This window comes from Dendrobates tinctorius, unplaced genomic scaffold, assembly GCF_039654945.1.
Source record: "Dendrobates tinctorius isolate UK_male_01 unplaced genomic scaffold, ASM3965494v1 ptg000120l, whole genome shotgun sequence".
NCBI lineage: Eukaryota > Metazoa > Chordata > Amphibia > Anura > Dendrobatidae > Dendrobates > Dendrobates tinctorius.
In genome coordinates this window covers 28,613,066-28,632,662 of record NW_027361788.1, presented here as the reverse complement: position 1 = coordinate 28,632,662, position 19,597 = coordinate 28,613,066, and the positions used below count along the sequence as shown (strand labels likewise).

The 19,597-nt window shown below is 47.5% G+C and overlaps 1 protein-coding gene across 2 annotated transcripts in view; it reads left to right on the top strand.

Moving 5' to 3' along the window:
* Positions 1-19,597, top strand: part of DOLK (dolichol kinase) — a 50,439-nt gene that overhangs the window by 17,009 nt on the left and 13,833 nt on the right. The window contains exon 1 of one of the 2 annotated variants that reach the window (XM_073540991.1): positions 13,525-13,664. The exons of the other annotated variant lie outside the window; for it this stretch is intronic. The gene's annotated coding sequence lies outside the window, so the exon portion shown is untranslated. Of the gene's footprint in view, positions 1-13,524; positions 13,665-19,597 lie in introns of those variants that run through there. 2 annotated transcript variants of the gene reach the window in all.

The window sequence follows — 19,597 nt, the reverse complement described above, 5'->3', positions numbered from 1 at the left end:
ATTTTTTTGAGGATACTGTGGTGCTTAGCCTGCTGTCTTTGTCTGTAATATCGGGGGGTGGTGCCGTCGAAGATTGGATTGATGCAAAGGTAAGACACATTTATCTAAGTTTATATAAAGTTTTTAGCATGTTAATGTTCGGGGGGGGGCGCTTTTTCGATGTTCGCCCTGTTGGCAAAATTCCCTAGAAACTGCCCTGCGACAGCCCTTGAGATATTTGTAGACAACTATTAAGTCTCCCCTCAGTCTTCTTTTTTGCAAGCTAAACATTCCCAAATCCTGTAACCGTTCCTCATAGGACATGGTTTGCAGACTGGTCACCATTCTGGTTGCTCTTCTCTGAACTTGCTCCAGTTTGTAGATGTATTTCTTTTAATGTGGTGCCCAAAACTGGACACAGTATTCCAGATGAGGTCTGACCAAAGAGGAGTATAATGACTTCATGTGATCTAGACTGTATGCTTCTGTTAATACATCCCAGAATTGTATTTGCCTTTTTTTTGCTCCTGCAACACACTGTTGACTCATGTTTAGTTTATGATCTATTAGTATACCCAAGTCTTTTTGTCATGATCCATGCTGGATCATGACAGATAAAAGCACATGTAACCTTTTTTTTTTTCCTTAAGCTGTGTGCTTAAGTTTGTTTTTGCCCCCGGTGGTCATTAGAATTATTACACAGTGGTGTCTTTTGTTCTAGTTTGCCCCGGTGGTGGTGAGCGTCATTGCACTCTGGTTTCTTTAGTTTAGTGCATGTGATTAAAGCAGGTGTGATTGCTGGCTCTTACCTATAAAAGAGTGTCAGATGTTGCAATCACTGTTGGTGATAGTGTTCATTTCAACCATCCTTGGTGGAGGAAGGATCTAGAGACAGGTCCTGGCAGCTCAGTCAGAGCCCTGTTGTGGAAGGAGTCAGAGGGGATTTCCTGGCAGCTCTGACAGAGCTTGGTGGCAGCTATTCAGGAGGAAAGCTGCATTCTGGTGGTGGACTCTGTTGCTGGGAGCAAGAGCAACAGAGCAAAGCTAAGTGGGGTTTCCCTGTCTGTATTTTTCCTGGTGTGTATTAGTACAGCGGTGGGGCCAGTGCCTGCATCACACAGCTCCCTAGCAAGGGATAGGTGTAGGGTGTGCTAGGGTGACAGGTATCCTGATCAGCGGAACTGGCCTAGGGAACGTTAGGAGTGTGAGGGACACTGACTCTGGGGAGTGCAGGAGGTCTCCACGTCCCCGCTCCCTATCGCAGGACCCACCGTTGTAACCGTTTTCCCCTTCCCCCGTGTCTTGTTGTTTTAGTTACCGGCCTGCGGGCCGTGTCACGCAGGACAGTTTCACGTGCCGTGTCTTGTTGTTTCAGTTACCGGCCTGCTGGTCGCGTCACACAGGACGGGTCCACGTGACACTTTTTCACATGTGCTGTTGCTTAGCTCAATTCCTCCCATTCTGTATGTTTTTTTCATTTTTATTGCCCAGATGTAGTACTTTGGTTTTAACAGGGAAAAATGCATTCTGTTAGTTTCTGCCCACTGCTCCTGTTTATTTGTATCTTTTTTAATCCTCTCTCTCTTCTCTAGTATAACTGTGTCATCAGCAAATTTAATCAGTGTACCCTCAATTCCTTCATCTAAATCATTGATAAAGATCTTGAACAATAAAGGGCCCAGAACAGCGCCCTGTGGTACCCCACTTGAGACATTGTTCCAACTGAATATGCATCCATTTACGACCACTCTTTGGGTCCGATCACTAAGCCAGTTATGAATCCACCTGACATTTGCCTTGTTCATTCCATACTTAGTCATTTTTTCAATAAGGATGGTGTAAGATACTTTGTCAAATGCTTTGCTGAAGTCAAGATACTATATCTACTGCATTTCACTGATCCACCCAGTCAGTGATTCTGTCATAGAAGGAAATTTAGTCTGACATGACTTATTGGTTACAAACCCATGCTGACTCTGGTTAATCACTGCATTCTTATCCAGGTATGTACATACATGTTTGTTTAATAATTTGTTCAAAGAACTTTCCTGGTATAGAAGTCACACTCACCAGGTTATAGTTCCCTGGGTCCACCTTCTTCCCCTTTTTGAAGATAGGAACAGCATTTGCTCTTCTCCAGTCTTCTGGGACTTCTCTTTATCTCCAAGAATTTTCAAAGATTATGGAGAGTGGTTCAAACATTTCTTCTGCTATCTCCTTCAGTACTCTGGGGTGTAATTCATTGGGACATGGAGACGTGAATTCATTTATGTTAGCTAAGTATTCCCTCATTATCTTTCTGTTTATAGATAGAAGAATCCAGGCTATTTCTTTAATAGGACAGTAAAGATCAGTTGATGTTACATTTCCTTTCTGAGAGAAAACAGATGCAAAATAGGAAATTAAAAGTTTGGCCTTCTCAACATCCTTTCTTACCATTTCATCATTTTCATCTTGTAAAAATTCTATAACATCTTTGACTTTTCTTTTACTTTTGACATATTCTCAAAATCCTTTTTTATTGCTTTTGATGTCTCTTGCAAGCATTAATTCATTGTCACCTTTAGCTAATCAGATGCATCCCCTGCAGGTTCTGCAGCCAGCATTGTATTCTTCTTTAGCTATGCCTCCCTCTTTCCATTTGATAAACATTTCTTTCTTCCTTTTTAGCATGTGTTTAAGTTCTGTGTTCATCCATCCTGGTTTCCTTAAATGCTTACTATTCTTCCCACTTTTCGGAATTATTAACGATTGTGCTTTGAGAATCTCATTTTTCAAAATGTCCCATCCTTCCTGGACATTTTTGTCCTTAAGGATATCCAGCCATTAGATCCCTCCGATTCTCTTTCTGAGTCCCTTAAAATCTGCCTTTCTGAAATCTACCCTTGAAGTTTGAGTCTTCACAGGTCTTCCTCTAGTTATCCAAAATTCTAAAATGGCATGATCGCTGCCTCCTAGGGTCCCAGCCACTCTTACATCCTCAACCATTTCCTCCCTGTTTATAAGGATTAGATCCAAGGTAGCAGATGCCTTTGTTTTCTCCCCTACCTTTTGGAAGATAAAGTTGTCAGCAAGAGAGGATAAGAATTTCCTTGACCTGTTAGTTTTGCCTGAGAGAGAATCCCAACAAATGTCTGAATAGTTGAAATCTCCCATGACCATTATGTCATATTTTTTGGAGAACTTGTCCATTCGATGCATAAAAAGTTCATCCATATCTCCAGCATGCACAAGCGGCCTGTAGTAAATGCCTACTTTGGTGTCCTTTCCGTTGTTCTCTCCTTGTATTCTGCCCAAAACAATTTCCACAGAACTCCCAGTCTCTGAAGCTTGGATCTCTGTGCAGATATACCGTATTTTTCGGACTATAAGACGCACTCCAAATTTTCAGAAGGGAAAATAGGGGAAAAAAATAATAATGTGTCAAATGGGTTTCATTCTTACAGTCCGAAATCAGCTTACCAGGTAAAGGATCGGCACAGGTGGAGGACTGGTCACAGGGGTCGTTCGGTGGTCCAGGCTGCTACGGTGGCCTCCAGGAAATCCTTTCCCAGGCTGGTGTTGTGGCAGTGCTCTGTGGGGAGAATGCGCTCTGTGCTGGGGAGGCTAGGCTATGTGCTGAGGCTGCTGGGTTCTGTGCTGGGGCAGCACTGTTATGTTCTGAGGCAGTGGCAGCGCCGCTCTGTGATGCGTGGCGGGCCTCCGCCGGCATTTTGTCAAAGCCCTGCAGCTCCGTAGCTGCAATGCGGTGGTTCTGGGAATATGACCGCCGGGGGCGGCGAATGCTCAGATTCAGATCTCGGCAACGAGAGACAAGATCTGAATCTGAGCATGCGCCGCCCCCAGCGGCCATATTCCCGGAGGCCACCGCACCGCATAGCAGCAACAGAGCTGCGGGGCTTTCACGAAATGCCGGTGGAGGCCCGCCGCACCACAGAGCCCCGCCACTGCATCACCACAGAGCACCACCGCCGCCGCACCAGCCTGGGAAGGGAGGCTGCATCGGAACCTCCACCACTGGAACCGCTGCCACCACCCAAAAATTTTTTGGGAAAAAGTGCGTCTTATGGTCCGAAAAATACTGTACACTTTATGTATCCCTTTCCTGTTTTATACAGTTCAACTACCTTTTCCTGTAGATTCGCTGACAATTCTTTTGCTTTCCCCATGACTCACAATCCAGAAACTTCAGTGACTGGATGAAAGATGCAAGAGTGTCTGGAACCCAGAAACTCACTCAGCTTTTATGCACACACACTGATTACAAGCAAACAGGTCATAGGTGAGGATGTTAACTTTAGTAGCCATTCACACCCATTTGTGTCAACATCTGTGCATGTTATCAGGCCAAAATCACCAGGGTATATGAACTTTTGATTAGGGTCATTTGGATGTTTTGGGTTGTCTTTATGATTTAAAAAGAGTAGTTTGACAATAAATGGCTTCACCCAACCACTAACCATGAGTGGGGAAAAAGTTTTGGTGTTATCATTCATATTCTCTGAAAAAAGGCCAAGAAAGCAAATTCTGCCGGGGTATGTAAACTTTTGAGCACAACTGTATAAACACTCCTATATACAGTGAGCCCCAACGCAGTAAAAATAAAATAAAAACCACAACTCATTTTCTCATCCAAGTTCCATCTGTGGTTTTGACGGATATCTCTCATACCTATGATATTCCATGTGCTTGTGCATACGTCCGATTTTTTTTTTTTTCCTCTGACCAAGTGTTCCATAGAAAAAAAACAGACATGTCCGATTGTGATCCAAGTATCAATATCGGCAATAAAAGTCTATGGGTCCGTGAAAAATAAATTGGACTGTACTCTGATGACATCTGCGGGCTGCCTGATTTTCACAGACGGGGAGAAAAAGAAAAAGTTTCTCCATTCTATGTCAGAGAAAATCTGATGCCCCTCTGATTAGAGTCTGATTATATAATACACTTCTTTGCCCCCAAAATACATCCTCAGACCCCTCACACTTAATCCTATGTAAAGAAAGACAGAAACTTCATTGCCATCTCCTCACAGCTCCACTGTGCAACCCCTTAGTCATAGATGCTATGTGTTCCTCTCATTGTCAGGGAAGAGCGGCCCCTCAGTATTTTCATTGCCAGGGAAGAGCGGCCTCTCAGTGCCCTCTGTTGCGAGTTCATTTTCCCCTTCACCATTGAGGTCTGATGAACTCCCTCTTCTGGTGAAGGAAGGTAGTGAGGCTGATTACCAAGAATCTGGGCAGGATGATGATGACTGGGTGACGGGAATTGCTGACTGGATATAAGGCAGCCGACGCCCTTCTGCCTTGCTGGTGATCTCTCTGAGGGATTCTAGGAGACCAGTCTGATTCCTGCTCCTCAAAAGCTAAGTTTTCTGCTCTGCTTTTTGCATTTGTGTTTTGGTTTTGTTTTGTCTTGTTTTTCTGGATTTCTGCCATTCCCTGCTGGGGTGTGCTGAATTCCTTTTTGCTCTGTCTTCAGAAAATACCTGAGTACTGATATAGTCTTTTTGAAGCCTAGCGTCTTTAGGGCTTTTTTCCCTATCAGCTGTTGGCTCTTGTTTTGATAGGGTTTTGGCGGATTACAGACAGCAGCTTTTCTATCCTGTCCTATGTAGTTAGCTTGGGCCCCATCATTTGCTCAGCCTATCTTTCTATCTGTGTGAGTGTTTTTTCATCTTGCTTCACTGTCATATGTTGGGGGCTGCCTATTGCTTTGGGGTCTGCTGTGGGGTAGTTTAGATTTCCCTTTCTGTTTTTAGGCTATGTAGTTCTCCGGCTGTGATCGAGGGGTCTAGGGCACCGTAGGAACCCCCCACGGCTACTGCTAGTTGTTGTTGTTAGGTTCAGGGGTCTGCAATCCGATAGCTGTCAACTTCTCTGGTTTTCTGGACTTAGCTAGTATTTCTGTTTTTGCCTCCTACGGTGACTCATTCATAACAGAATCACCAGCCCTACCGCAGATCCTAGGGTACTCAATAGCAGGAAAGAATTGTAAAAAAAAAAAAAGTGTGTATATTTTTTCCTCTATATCTCTGAGGCCGTAGGGGGAATTTTTTTTTCTCTCAATGGAGATAAAGCAATTGTCTGATCGTGTGGAGCAGCTCGCTGCGGAAGTGCGGGGAATTTCCGCCTACCTTGCTCATTCACATGCTGCTGAACCAAAGATCCCTACTCCTGATGTGTTTTTTGGGGATCGGTCTAAATTTTTGAATTTCAAAAATAATTGTAAATTATTTTTTGCCTTGAAGCCTAACTCGTCAGGGAGCTCCACGCAGCAGGTTAAAATTGTCATCTCTTTGCTGTGTGGCGATCCCCAGGATTGGGCGTTTTCTTTGAAACCAGATGATCCTATTCTGACTAATGTGAACGCATTTTTTCAAGCCTTGGGGTTGTTGTATGACGAACCTAATGCTATTGATCAGGCTGAAAAGACCCTGGTGGCATTGAGCCAGGGTCGAGATTCTGCAGAATTGTACTGTCAAAAATTCCGAAAGTGGGTGGTCCTTACTACCTGGAATGATAATGCCTTGGCAGCTCTCTTTCGGAAGGGTTTGTCAGAAGCCGTAAAAGATACTATGGTGGGATTTCCTGTTCCCTCTGGTCTTGACGATTCTATGTCATTAGCCATTCAGGTTGATCAGCGTTTACGTGAACGCAGGACTGCACGAGAGGTGTTGCCACCTGTTGAACAAGTGTCTGAACCTATGCAATGTGATAGAATTTTGTCCAGTGAGCAACGTCAGGAGTTCAGAAGGCGTAATAAGCTGTGTTTTTTTTTTGTGGAGATGCCTCGCATATTATTTCTGTCTGTCCTAAACGAGAGAAACGTTTTGCACACACGTTTTCTGTGGGTGGTGTTCAACCTAAGTTTCTTCTGGCAATTACTCTGATCTGCTCCCTGTCCACATTTTCCGCCAAGGCTTTTGTGGATTCGGGAGCAACCCTGAACCTAATGGACTTGGATTTTGCTAAACGTTGTGGATTTCCGATGACACCTCTGCGGACGCCTATCCCTTTGAGGGGGATTGATGCTACTCTTTTGGCGAAAAATAAACCTCAGTTTTGGACCCAGGTGGTAATGCGGGTCGCCCCAGACCATCAAGAAAATTGCAGATTTTTGGTGTTGCATAATTTGCATGATACCATTGTTCTGGGGTTTCCGTGGTTGCAAATTCATAATCCAGTTTTGGATTGGAAATCTCTGTCTGTGGTGAGTTGGGGTTGTCGGTGTGCCCTTAGTGAGGCTCTGGTTTTTTCCACCTCACCTCAGTCGCATGATGTTCCTGACTATTTGGCGGATTTTTATGATGTATTTAGTGAGAATGAGTCTGCGTCTTTGCCGCCTCCATAGGAGTTATGACTGTGCAATTGAACTGAGCCCGGGGTGTAAATTTCCCAAGGGTCGGCTCTTCAATTTATCTGTACCCGAGCACGAGGCTATGCGATCCTATATTAAGGAGGCGTTGGTGAAGGGTCATCTTAGACCATCCTCTTCACCCTTAGGTGCTGGGTTTTTTTTCGTGACCAAAAAGGATGGTTCATTAAGGCCTTGTATTGATTATCGTGCCCTCAACAAAATTACTATTAAATATCAGTATCCGTTAACCCTGATTTCGGATCTATTCTCCAGAGTTAAAGGTGCTTGCTGGTTTACCAAGCTTGACCTCAGGGGGGCGTATAATCTTATCCGCATTAAGCATGGGGATGAATGGAAGACGGCGTTTAATACTCCAGAGGGACATTTTGAGTACCTGGTGATGCCTTTTGGGCTCACTAATGCCCCTTCTGTCTTCCAGTGCTTCATGAACGATATTTTCCGAGACTTTGTGGATAAATTTTTGATTATCTATCTGGATGATATTTTGATCTTCTCCAAGGATTGGGATTCTCATGTGGAACATGTTCGGACTGTGTTCCGGATCTTGAGGGAGAATTCCCTGTATGTCAAAGGATCGAAATGCCTTTTTGGGGTGAAGAGGATTTCTTTTTTGGGATTTATTTTGTCTCCGTCAACTATTGAAATGGACCCGGCCAAGGTACAGGCCATTTATGATTGGGTTCAGCCCACTTCTTTGAAGGCCCTCCAGAAGTTTTTGGGTTTTGCTAATTTTTATCGGAAATTTATAGCAAAATTTTCTAGTATTGCCAAGCCATTGACTGATCTGACTAAGAAGGGTGCTGATGTGTTGAATTGGTCTCCGGAGGCTGTTTCTTCCTTTCATGACCTGAAGCAAAGATTCACTTCTGCCCTGGTTTTGTGGCAACCTCATGTCTCACTCCCCTTCCAGGTAGAGGTGGACGCTTCTGAGATTGGTGCAGGAGCTGTTTTGTCCCAAAAGGATCCTGTAACATCTAAAATGAATCCCTGTGCTTTCTTTTCCCGAAAGTTCTCTCCATCTGAACGTAACTATGATGTGGGGAATTGGGAACTGTTAGCCATGAAATGGGCATTTGAGGAGTGGAGACATTGGTTGGAGGGAGCTAAACATCAAGTCGTGGTCCTCACTGACCACAAGAATTTGATTTACCTGGAGTCGGCCAAACGCTTGAACCCTAGACAGGCTAGGTGGGCCTTGTTTTTTTACACGTTTTGATTTTGTGGTCTCTTTTCTTCCTGGCACTAAGAATGTCAAGGCTGACGCTCTCTCTAGGAGCTTCTTTGCTGATTCTCCTTTGATGACCAAGCCTGCTACCATCTAAGGCGAAGGGGTAGTTCTTTCTGCCATCTCGCCCGATTTGAGACATGCTCTGGAAGAGTTCCAGGAGGACAAACCTGAGCGTTGTCCCAGTGGGAAGTTGCATGTTCCTGACCAGTGGAAGAAGAGAGTGATGTCTGAATTTCATTGCTCTGCATTGGCTGGTCATCCAGGTATTTTTGGTACTAGAGATCTGGTGAGTCGGTCTTTTTGGTGGCCTGCCTTGTCTCGTGATGTCAGGAATTTTGTGCAGTCCTGTGGGACTTGCTCCCGGTCTAAACCTTGTTCTCGCTCTAGTGGGTTGTTGATGCCTTTGCTGGTCCCCAGGAAGCCATGGACCCATATTTCAATGGATTTCATCTCTGATATGCCTGTCTCTCAGAGAATGACTTATTTGGGTGATTTGTGATAGGTTCTCTAAGATGGTTCATCTTGTACCACTCCCTAAGTTGCCATCTTCCTCTGAGTTGGTGCCCCTGTTTTTGCAACAGGTGGTTCTCTTGCACGGGATTCCTGAGAACATTGTATCTGACAGAGGAGTTCAGTTTGTGTCTAGATTTTGGAGGACTTTCTGTTCCAAGCTGGGAATTCAGTTGACCTTCTCCTCTGCTTTTCACCCTCAGACCAATGGGCAGACAGAGAGAACAAACCAGATCTTGGAGTCGTATTTGAGATGTTTTATTTCCGCCGATCAGGATGATTGGGTTTCATTTTTGCCCTTGGCCGAATTTGCTTTAAATAATAGAGCTAGTTCTGCCACTTTGATGTCACCTTTTTTTTGTAACTTTGGGTTTCATCCTCGATTTTCTTCAGGGCAGGTGGAGCCTTCTGCCTGCCCAGGTGTTGACACTGTGGTGGAGAGAATGCACCAGATCTGGGATCAAGTGGTGGATAAGTTCTCTCTCTCCCAGGAAAAGGCCCAGCGGTTTTCCAACCGACATAGGACCATTGGTCCCCAGTTTAAGGTGGGTGATATGGTTTGGTTATCATCAGAAAATATCGCTATGAAGGTGGCTTCTCCTAAGTTTAAGCCTAGATTTATTGGACCTTACAAGATTTTGGAGATTATTAATCCGGTCTCTTTTCGTTTGGCTCTTCCTGTCACATTTAAAATCCATAACGTGTTTCATAAGTCCTTGTTGAAGAGGTTTGTTGAACCAGTAGTTCCTGGGGTGGCACCTCCGGACCCTGTATTGGTTGAAGGTAACATGGAATATGAGGTAGAGAAGATACTGGATTCCCGTCTGGCTAGACGGAGACTCCAGTATTTGGTTAAGTGGAAGGGTTATGGTCAGGAGGATAATTCCTGGGTCTCTGCTTCTGATATTCATGCCAAAAGATTGGTGCGTGCCTTTCATCGGGCTCACCCTGATCGCCCTGGTGGCGTGGATGAGGGTTCGGTGACCCCTCCTCAAGGGGGAGGTACTGTTGAGAGTTCATTTTCCCCTTCACCATTGAGGTCTGATGAACTCCCTCTTCTGGTGAAGGAAGGTAGTGAGGCTGATTACCAAGCATCTGGGCAGGATGATGATGACTGGGTGACGGGAATTGCTGACTGGATATAAGGCAGCCGACGCCCTTCTGACTTGCTGGTGATCTCTCTGAGGGATTCTAGGAGACCAGTCTGATTCCTGCTCCTCAAAAGCTAAGTTTTCTGCTCTGCCTTTTGCATTTGTGTTTTGGTTTTGTTTTTCTGGATTTCTGCCATTCCCTGCTGGGGTGTGCTGAATTCCTTTTTGCTCTGTCTTCAGAAAATACCTGAGTACTGATATAGTCTTTTTGAAGCCTAGCGTCTTCAGGGCTTTTTTCCCTATCAGCTGTTGGCTCTTGTTTTGATAGGGTTTTGGCGGATTACAGACAGCAGCTTTTCTATCCTGTCCTATGTAGTTAGCTTGGGCCCCATCTTTTGCTCAGCCTATCTTTCTATCTGTGTGTTTTTTCATCTTGCTTCACCGTCATTATATGTTGGGGGCTGCCTATTGCTTTGGGGTCTGCTGTGGGGTGGTTTAGATTTCCCTTTCTGTCTTTAGGCTATTTAGTTCTCCAGCTGTGATCGAGGGGTGTAGGGCACCGTAGGAAGTCCCCACGGCTACTACTAGTTGTTGTTGATAGGTTCAGGGGTCTGTAATCCGATAGCTGCCAACTTCTCTGGTTTTCTGGACTTAGCTAGTATTTCTGTTTTTGCCTCCTACGGTGACTCATTCATAACAGCCCTCATTGTCAGTGCAGAGCGGCCCTCATTGCTCTCATTGTCAGAGCAGAGCGGCCCCTCAGTGCCCTCATTGTCAGTGCAGAGCGGCCCCTCAGTGCTCTCATTGTCAGTGCAGAGCGGCCCCTCAGTGCTCTCATTGTCAGTGCAGAGCGGCCCCTCAGTGCTCTCATTGTCAGAGCAGAGCGGCCCCTCAGTGCCCTCATTGTCAGTGCAGAGCGGCCCCTCAGTGCTCTCATTGTCAGTGCAGAGCGGCCCCTCAGTGCCCTCATTGTCAGAGCAGAGCGGCCCCTCAGTGCCCTCATTGTCAGTCCAGAGCGGCCCCTCAGTGCTCTCATTGTCAGTGCAGAGCGGCCCCTCAGTGCCCTCATTGTCAGTGCAGAGCGGCCCCTCAGTGCTCTCATTGTCAGTGCAGAGCGGCCCCTCAGTGCCCTCATTGTCAGAGCAGAGCGGCCCCTCAGTGCCCTCATTGTCAGTCCAGAGCGGCCTCTCAGTGCCCTCATTGTCAGTGCAGAGCGGCCCCTCAGTGCCCTCATTGTCAGTGCAGAGCGGCTGTTACGCCGTCCCTGCGTACTCACCCGGCCATCGCTCCCACGCCGCAGCCTCCCGCCGCCCGACATCCACGGAGGTCGCCTCTGGCAGGTGCGCGGCTGGCGGCGTCCCTGCATGCAATGTGCATGCGCCATAGGCCATGCCTCCCTCCTGCTTCTTGTGCTTTGGCTATGCCCTGACCTGGAAGCACCTCCCTGACCAATGGCAGACCAGACAGGAGCATATCAGGCCGCTTCCCCCTGAGGGAGGTGCCCGATTGTTGTGTTTCCTAGCACACTGGCCTCGCTGCATCATGTGCTCGCGGCTCCTACAGTTCCGTTCTTGCCTGCTCTCCGCAGCAGCCTCTCAGTCCTGCTACTCGGGTTCCTTGCTCTCTTCCGCAGTCCTGCCTCCAGTGTTCCTGTTCCATCCTACTCCAGTCCTGCTGTCCTACTCCAGTCCTGCCTCCAGTGTTCCTGTTCCGTCCTACTCCAGTCCTGCTGTCCTACTCCAGTCCTGCCTCCAGTGTTTCTGTCATCTATACTTCAGTCCCACAGTCCTTCTCCGGTCCATCCTGAGCCGCCCCTCTCGGTACCGGCTACCGTGGTACTCGAACCCCTGTGCCTGCTCCTAACAGTCCCTGTATAGGGGTCGGTTCCACCTGGCAGCTCGCCCGGGGCTCCTCCGTGCCACGGTCCAGAGGGTCCACTCCTGGAGTTTCCGGCTCCAGACTACCCACGCTAACAGCGGCCCCTCATTGCTCTCATTGTCAGTGCAGAGCGGCCCCTCAGTGCCTTCATTGTCAGTGCAGAGTGGCCCTTTAGTGCCCCCATTGTCAGTGCAGAGCGGCTTCTCAGTGCCCTCATTGTCAGTGCAGAGCGGCCCCTCAGTGCCCTCATTGTCAGTGCAGAGCGGCCCCTCAGTGCCCTCATTGTCAGTGCAGAGCGGCCCCTCAGTGCCCTCATTGTCAGTGCAGAGCGGCCCCTCAGTGCAGAGCGGCCCCTCAGTGCAGAGCAGACCCTCAGTGCAGACCGACCCCTCAGTGCCCTCATTGTCAGTGCAGACCGGCCCCTCAGTGCCAGTGCAGAGCGGCCCCTCAGTGCCCTCATTGTCAGTGCAGACCGGCCCCTCAGTGCCAGTGCAGAGCGGCCCCTCAGTGCCCTCATTGTCAGTGCAGAGCGGCCCCTCAGTGCCCTCATTGTCAGTGCAGAGCGGCCCCTCAGTGCCCTCATTGTCAGTGCAGAGCGGCCCCTCAGTGCAGAGCAGACCCTCAGTGCAGACCGACCCCTCAGTGCCCTCATTGTCAGTGCAGACCGGCCCCTCAGTGCCAGTGCAGAGCGGCCCCTCAGTGCCCTCATTGTCAGTGCAGACCGGCCCCTCAGTGCCAGTGCAGAGCGGCCCCTCAGTGCCCTCATTGTCAGTGCAGAGCGGCCCCTCAGTGCAGAGCAGACCCTCAGTGCAGACCGACCCCTCAGTGCCCTCATTGTCAGTGCAGACCGGCCCCTCAGTGCCAGTGCAGAGCGGCCCCTCAGTGCCCTCATTGTCAGTGCAGAGCGGCCCCTCAATGCCCTCAGTGCCAGTGCAGAGCGGCCCCTCAGTGCCAGTGCAGAGCGGCCCCTCAGTGCCCTCATCGTCAGTGCAGAGCGGCCCCTCAGTGCCTTCATCGTCAGTGCAGAGCGGCCCCTCGATGCCCTCAGTGCCAGTGCAGAGCGGCCCCTCGATGCCCTCAGTGCCAGTGCAGAGCGGCCCCTCAGTGCCCTCATCGTCAGTGCAGAGCGGCCCCTCAGAGCCCTCATTGTCAGTGCAGAGCGGCCCCTCAGTCATAGATAATATGTGGTCCTCTTATTGTTAGTGCACACCAGCCCCTCAGTGTCCTCATTGTCAGTGCAGAGCGGCCCCTCAGAGCTGTCAGTGTAGTGCGGCCCCTCAGTCATAGATAATGTGGTCCTCTTATTGTTCGTGCACACCAGCCCCTCAGTGCCCTCATTGTCAGTGCAGCAGAGCAGACCACCTCCCACATGCTGTTTCCTGTTATCAGCTGTGTAAATCGTTAGCTAGGAGGCCCCGCCTCTTCATGTGACGTCATCCAAATCACAGGAGACTCGAGCACGCCACCCAGCGCATTCCTCACATTACGTCACCCGCAGCCTAAGAACAACGCCTCAGTTCGGGCGGAAAAGATAGCGCGCCTGCACCGTGACGTCATTTCCTGTCACGAGACCGGAATTCAACATGGCGCTGTCCAAGGTAAAAGGTGGCAGAATGATACAAGGGGGAAGAGCTTGTGGGACAAAAGACATGAGCGGAAGGGTCATTCTGGGCAGCGATAACGTGTCCTATGGGGGGAATTGAGGTTTCTTTAGTGTTGTTCCTTTGGCCTTCTACTTTATAGTGGGGATTGCATGGACTGGATACATTGTAGCAGACCCTCTACTCAGAGTAGGGCCAAGGCTTTTGCCAAAGCCCCATTTCACTGACCGCAAGCAGAGATCTTGCTAGTGGTGTGGAATTGAAACAAATATTTATTTGCATCAGACCGGAGCGCCCCTTTATATTTAGAGCCTGACATCAGGTGTGCAGACTCTGGTGCATGCTGGGTAATATGCAGTTACTAAGGAAACTGACAAACACCCAGCAGGTATCGTGCACAGGTCCTGCTCTACTCAATGGGATCTGTAAAATATGCAACAAAGAAAGAACCGAAAGAATGTCCAATAGTTCCATATATAGAAATATGAAATATACATGGGTGGGGAATAAATACCAAAAGAAAGAGGTCACAATACAGGGGACAACATTGATTGCAAAGGAGTGTGGCAAAAAGCAGTAAAATCTAATATATAAAGCTCAAGTGTATGTATGTGTGTATGTCCGGGATTGGCATCCGCACCGTCGCAGCTACAGCCACAAAATTTGGCACAGTCACACGTCTGGACCCCGAGAGCGTTCTAAGCTATGTTGTGAGGCGAAATTTTAACCCCGCGCATTCCAATTCACCAAACAATTTTGCCCCTATCTACATAATGGGGAAAAGTGTGTGTCAAGCCCCGCCCCTCATTATGATGTCATAATGGTTGCCATGGCGACGCTGATGTCATCATAGGTTGCAAGCCTCGCCGCTCATTATGATGTCATAATGGTTGACTATGGGATGGAGGATGTGTGATGGGTATATGGGCACTGGACTATGGGTTGGAGGATATGTATGACGGGTATATGGGCACGGTACTATGGGATGGAGGATATGTATGACGGGTATATGGGCACGGTACTATGGGATGGAGGATGTGTGATGGGTATATGGGCACTGGACTATGGGATGGAGGATATGTATGACGGGTATATGGGCCCGGGACTATGGGATGGCGGATATGTATGATGGGTATATTGGCACAGGACTATGGGATGGAGGATATGTATGATGGGTATATGGGCATGGGATGGAGGATGTGTGATGGGTATATGGGAACTCGACTATGGGATGAAGGATATGTATGATGGGTATATGGGCACGGGCCTATGGGATGGAGGATAATTATAATTTGCTATAACTAACCACAGTTAGTTACTATGCCCGGGCAGTGCCGGGCTCTTCAGCTAGTAATAAATATCAAAGATATGTTATAAAAACACAATCAGAATAATACATATCTGCCACAAACAAAAGTAGATCATGCAGTCAAAATGTGACAGTGTGCAGATATGAGGTATCAAAAGAATATATAAAATGCAAACAAGTTAAGGGGGGCTCAAACGAAGCAGCAGCCTAAATTTAGGTAGATAATGACAAAATAGTTATAAAGATTGTTGCTGACTGAAGTGAATTAAATATAGCCACCCGGTATTTACCTAGTGCACACGTGCAGAGTCCCAAGGATGCTCCCTGCCCCGACGCACGTTTCGGCGTCTGCTTTCGTCAGATGCAGGACCTTGCTAACAGCAGCCCCCTGCATGCACCAGCGTCTCCCCAGGCGGGAGCGTTTACCTGCAGAGCCTCTACTTTGGGGTCTGCGGCTCTAGGCCCATGTGTTATGATTGAGTCACCGTAGGAGGCAAAAAACAGAAATGCTATCTAAGTCTAGAAAACTAGAGAAGTTGGCAGCTATCAGATTGCAGACCCCTGAACCTATCAACACAACTAGCAGTAGCCGTGGGGGGTTCCTACGATGCCCTAGACCCCTCGATCACAGCCGGAGAATTAAATAGGCCTAAAGAAAGAAAGGGGAAATCTAAACTGCCCCAGAGCAGACCCCAAAGCAATAGGCAGCCCCCAACATATAATGACGGTGAAGCAAGATGAAAATACTAACACAGGCAGAAAGATAGACTGAGCAAAGAGGGGCCCAAGCTAACTAGACAGAAAAGGACAGGAAGGCTGCTGTCTGCAATCCGTGAAAAACCCTATGAAAATAAGAGCCAACAGACTGACAGTGAAAAAGGCCCTGAAGACGCTAGGCTTCAAAAAGCTATGTCAGTACTCAGGAATATACTGAAGACAGAGCTACAGGCAAAAGGAGATTCAGCTCACCCCAGCAGGGAATGGCAGAATACAGAAAAGCAAGGAAAGCAAAAAACAAAACCAAAAGCTTAACAGGCAAAACAGAAAACTTAGCTTGAGAGGAGCAGGAATCAGACTGGTGTCCTAGAAGTCCACAGAGAAATCACCCGCAGGGCAGAAGGGCGTCGGCAGCCTTATATCCAGTCCGTGACTCCACTCAGCCAGTCATCCTCATTAGACTCAGGTGCCTGATAATCAGGCTCATTACCTTCCTTTACAGAATAGGGAGTTCACCAGACCCCAGTGACGAAGGGGAAAATGAACTCACAACAGTACCTCCCCCTTGAGGAGGGGTCACCGAACCCTCAACCACGCCACCAGGGCGATCAGGGTGAGCCCGATGAAATGCACGCACCAATCTTTTGGCATGAATATCAGAGGCAGAGACCCAGGAATTATCCTCCTGACCATAACCCTTCCACTTAACCAAATACTGGAGTCTCCGTCTAGCCAGACGGGAATCCAGTATTTTCTCTACCTCATATTCCATGTTACCTTCAACCAATACAGGGTCTGGAGGTGCCACCCCAGGAACAACTGGTTCAACAAACCTCTTCAACAAGGACTTATGGAACACATTATGGATTTTAAATGTGACAGGAAGAGCCAAACGAAAAGAGACCGGATTAATAATCTCCAAAATCTTGTAAGGTCCAATAAATCTAGGCTTAAACTTAGGAGAAGCCACCTTCATAGCAATATTTTTTGATGATAACCACACCATATCACCAATCTTAAACTGGGGACCAATGGTCCTATGTCGATTGGAAAACCGCTGGGCCTTTTCCTGGGAGAGAGATAACTTATCCACCACTTGGTCCCAGATCTGGTGCATTCTCTCCACCACAGTGTCAACACCTGGGCAGGCAGAAGGCTCCACCTGCCCTGAAGAAAATCGAGGATGAAACCCAAAGTTACAAAAAAAAGGTGACATCAAAGTGGCAGAACTAGCTCTATTATTTAAAGCAAATTCGGCCAAGGGCAAAAATGAAACCCAATCATCCTGATCAGCGGAAATAAAACATCTCAAATACGACTCCAAGGTCTGGTTTGTTCTCTCTGTCTGCCCATTGGTCTGAGGGTGAAAAGCAGAGGAGAAGGACAACTGAATTCCCAGCTTGGAACAGAAAGTCCTCCAAAATCTAGACACAAACTGAACTCCTCTGTCAGATACAATGTTCTCAGGAATCCCGTGTAAGCGAACCACCTGTTGCAAAAACAGGGGCACCAACTCAGAGGAAGATGGCAACTTAGGGAGTGGTACAAGATGAACCATCTTAGAGAACCTATCACAAATCACCCAAATAACAGTCATTCTTTGAGAGACCGGCATATCAGAGATGAAATCCATTGAAATATGGGTCCATGGCCTCCTGGGGACCGGCAAAGGCATCAACAACCCACTAGAGCGAGAACAAGATTTAGACCGGGAGCAAGTCCCACAGGACTGCACAAAATTCCTGACATCATGAGACAAGGTGGGCCACCAAAAAGAGCGACTCACCAGATCTCTAGTACCAAAAATACCTGGATGACCAGCCAATGCAGAGCAATGAACTTCAGACATCACTCTCTTCTTCCACTGGTCAGGAACATACAACTTTCCACTGGAACAACGCTCAGGTTTGTCCTCCTGGAACTCTTGCAGAGCAAGTCTCAAATCGGGCGAGATGGCAGAAAGAACTACCCCTTCGCCTAAGATGGTAGCAGGCTTGGTCACCACAGGAGAATCAGCAAAGAAACTCCTAGAGAGGGCGTCTGCCTTGACAGTCTTAGTTCCAGGAAGAAAAGAGACCACAAAATCAAAACGTGTAAAAAACAAGGCCCACCTAGCCTGTCTAGGGTTCAAGCGTTTAGCCGACTCTAGGTAAATCAAATTCTTGTGGTCAGTGAGGACCACAACTTGATGTTTAGCTCCCTCCAACCAATGTCTCCACTCCTCAAATGCCCATTTCATGGTCAACAGTTCCCGATTCCCCACATCATAGTTACGTTCAGATGGAGAGAACTTTCGGTAAAAGAAAGCACAGGGATTCATTTTAGATGTTACAGGATCCTTTTGGGACAAAACAGCTCCTGCACCAATCTAAGAAGCATACACCTCTACCTGGAACGGGAGTGAGACATCAGGTTGCCGCAAAACCGGGGCGGAGGTAAATCTTCGCTTCAGCTCCTGAAAGGAAGCAACAGCCTCAGGAGACCAATTCAACACATCCGCACCCTTCTTAGTCAGATCAGTCAATGGCTTGGCAATACTAGAAAATTTTGCTATAAATTTCCGATAAAAATTAGCAAAACCCAAAAACTTCTGGAGGGCCTTCAAAGAAGTGGGCTGAACCCAATCATAAATGGCCTGTACCTTGGCCGGGTCCATTTCAATAGTTGACGGAGACAAAATCCCAAAAATGAAATCCTGTGTACTCCAAAAAGGCATTTCGATCCTTTGACATACAGGGAATTCTCCCTCAAGATCCGGAACACAGTCCGAATATGTTCCACATGAGAATCCCAATCCTTGGAGAAGATCAAAATATCATCCAGATAGATAATCAAAAATTTATCGACAAAGTCTCGGAAAATATCGTTCATGAAGCACTGGAAGACAGAAGGGGCATTAGTGAGCCCAAAAGGCATCACCAGGTACTCAAAATGTCCCTCCGGAGTATTAAACGCCGTCTTCCATTCATCCCCCTGCTTAATGCGGACAAGATTATACGCCCCCCTGAGGTCAAGCTTGGTAAACCAGCAAGCACCTCTAACTCTAGAGAATAGATCCGAAATCAGGGGTAACGGATACTGATATTTAATAGTAATTTTATTGAGGGCACGATAATCAATACAAGGCCTTAAAGAACCATCCTTTTTGGCCACAAAAAAAAACCGGCACCTAAGGGTGAAGAGGATGGTCTAATATGACCCTTCTCCAACGCCTCTTTAATATAGGACCACATAGCCTCATGCTCGGGTACAGATAAATTGAAGAGCCGACCCTTGGGAAATTTACACCCCGGGCTTAGTTCAATTGCACAGTCATAACTCCTATGAGGAGGCAAGGACGCAGACTCATTCTCACTAAATACATCATAAAAGTCCGCCAAATAGTCAGGAACATCATGCGACTGAGGAGAGGTGGAAAAAACCGGAGCCTCACTAAAGGCACACCGACAACCCCAACTCACCACAGACACAGATTTCCAATCCAAAACTGGATTATGAATTTGCAACCAGGGAAACCCCAGAACAACGGCATCATGCAGACCATGCAATACCAAAAATCTGCAATTTTCTTGATGGTCTGGGGCGACCCGCATGACCACCTGGGTCCAAAACTGAGGTTTATTTTTAGCCAAAGGAGTAGCATCAATCCCCCTCAAAGGGATAGGCGTCTGCAGAGGTGTCATCGGAAATCCACAATGTTTAGCAAAATCCAAGTCCATTAGGTTTAGCGCTGCTCCCGAATCCACAAAAGCCTTGGCGGAAAATGTGGACAGGGAGCAGATCAGAGTAATTGCCAGAAGAAACTTAGGTTGAACACCACCAACAGAAAACGTGTGTGCAAAGCGTTTCTCTCGTTTAGGACAAACAGAAATAATATGCGAGGCGTCTCCACAGAAAAAACACA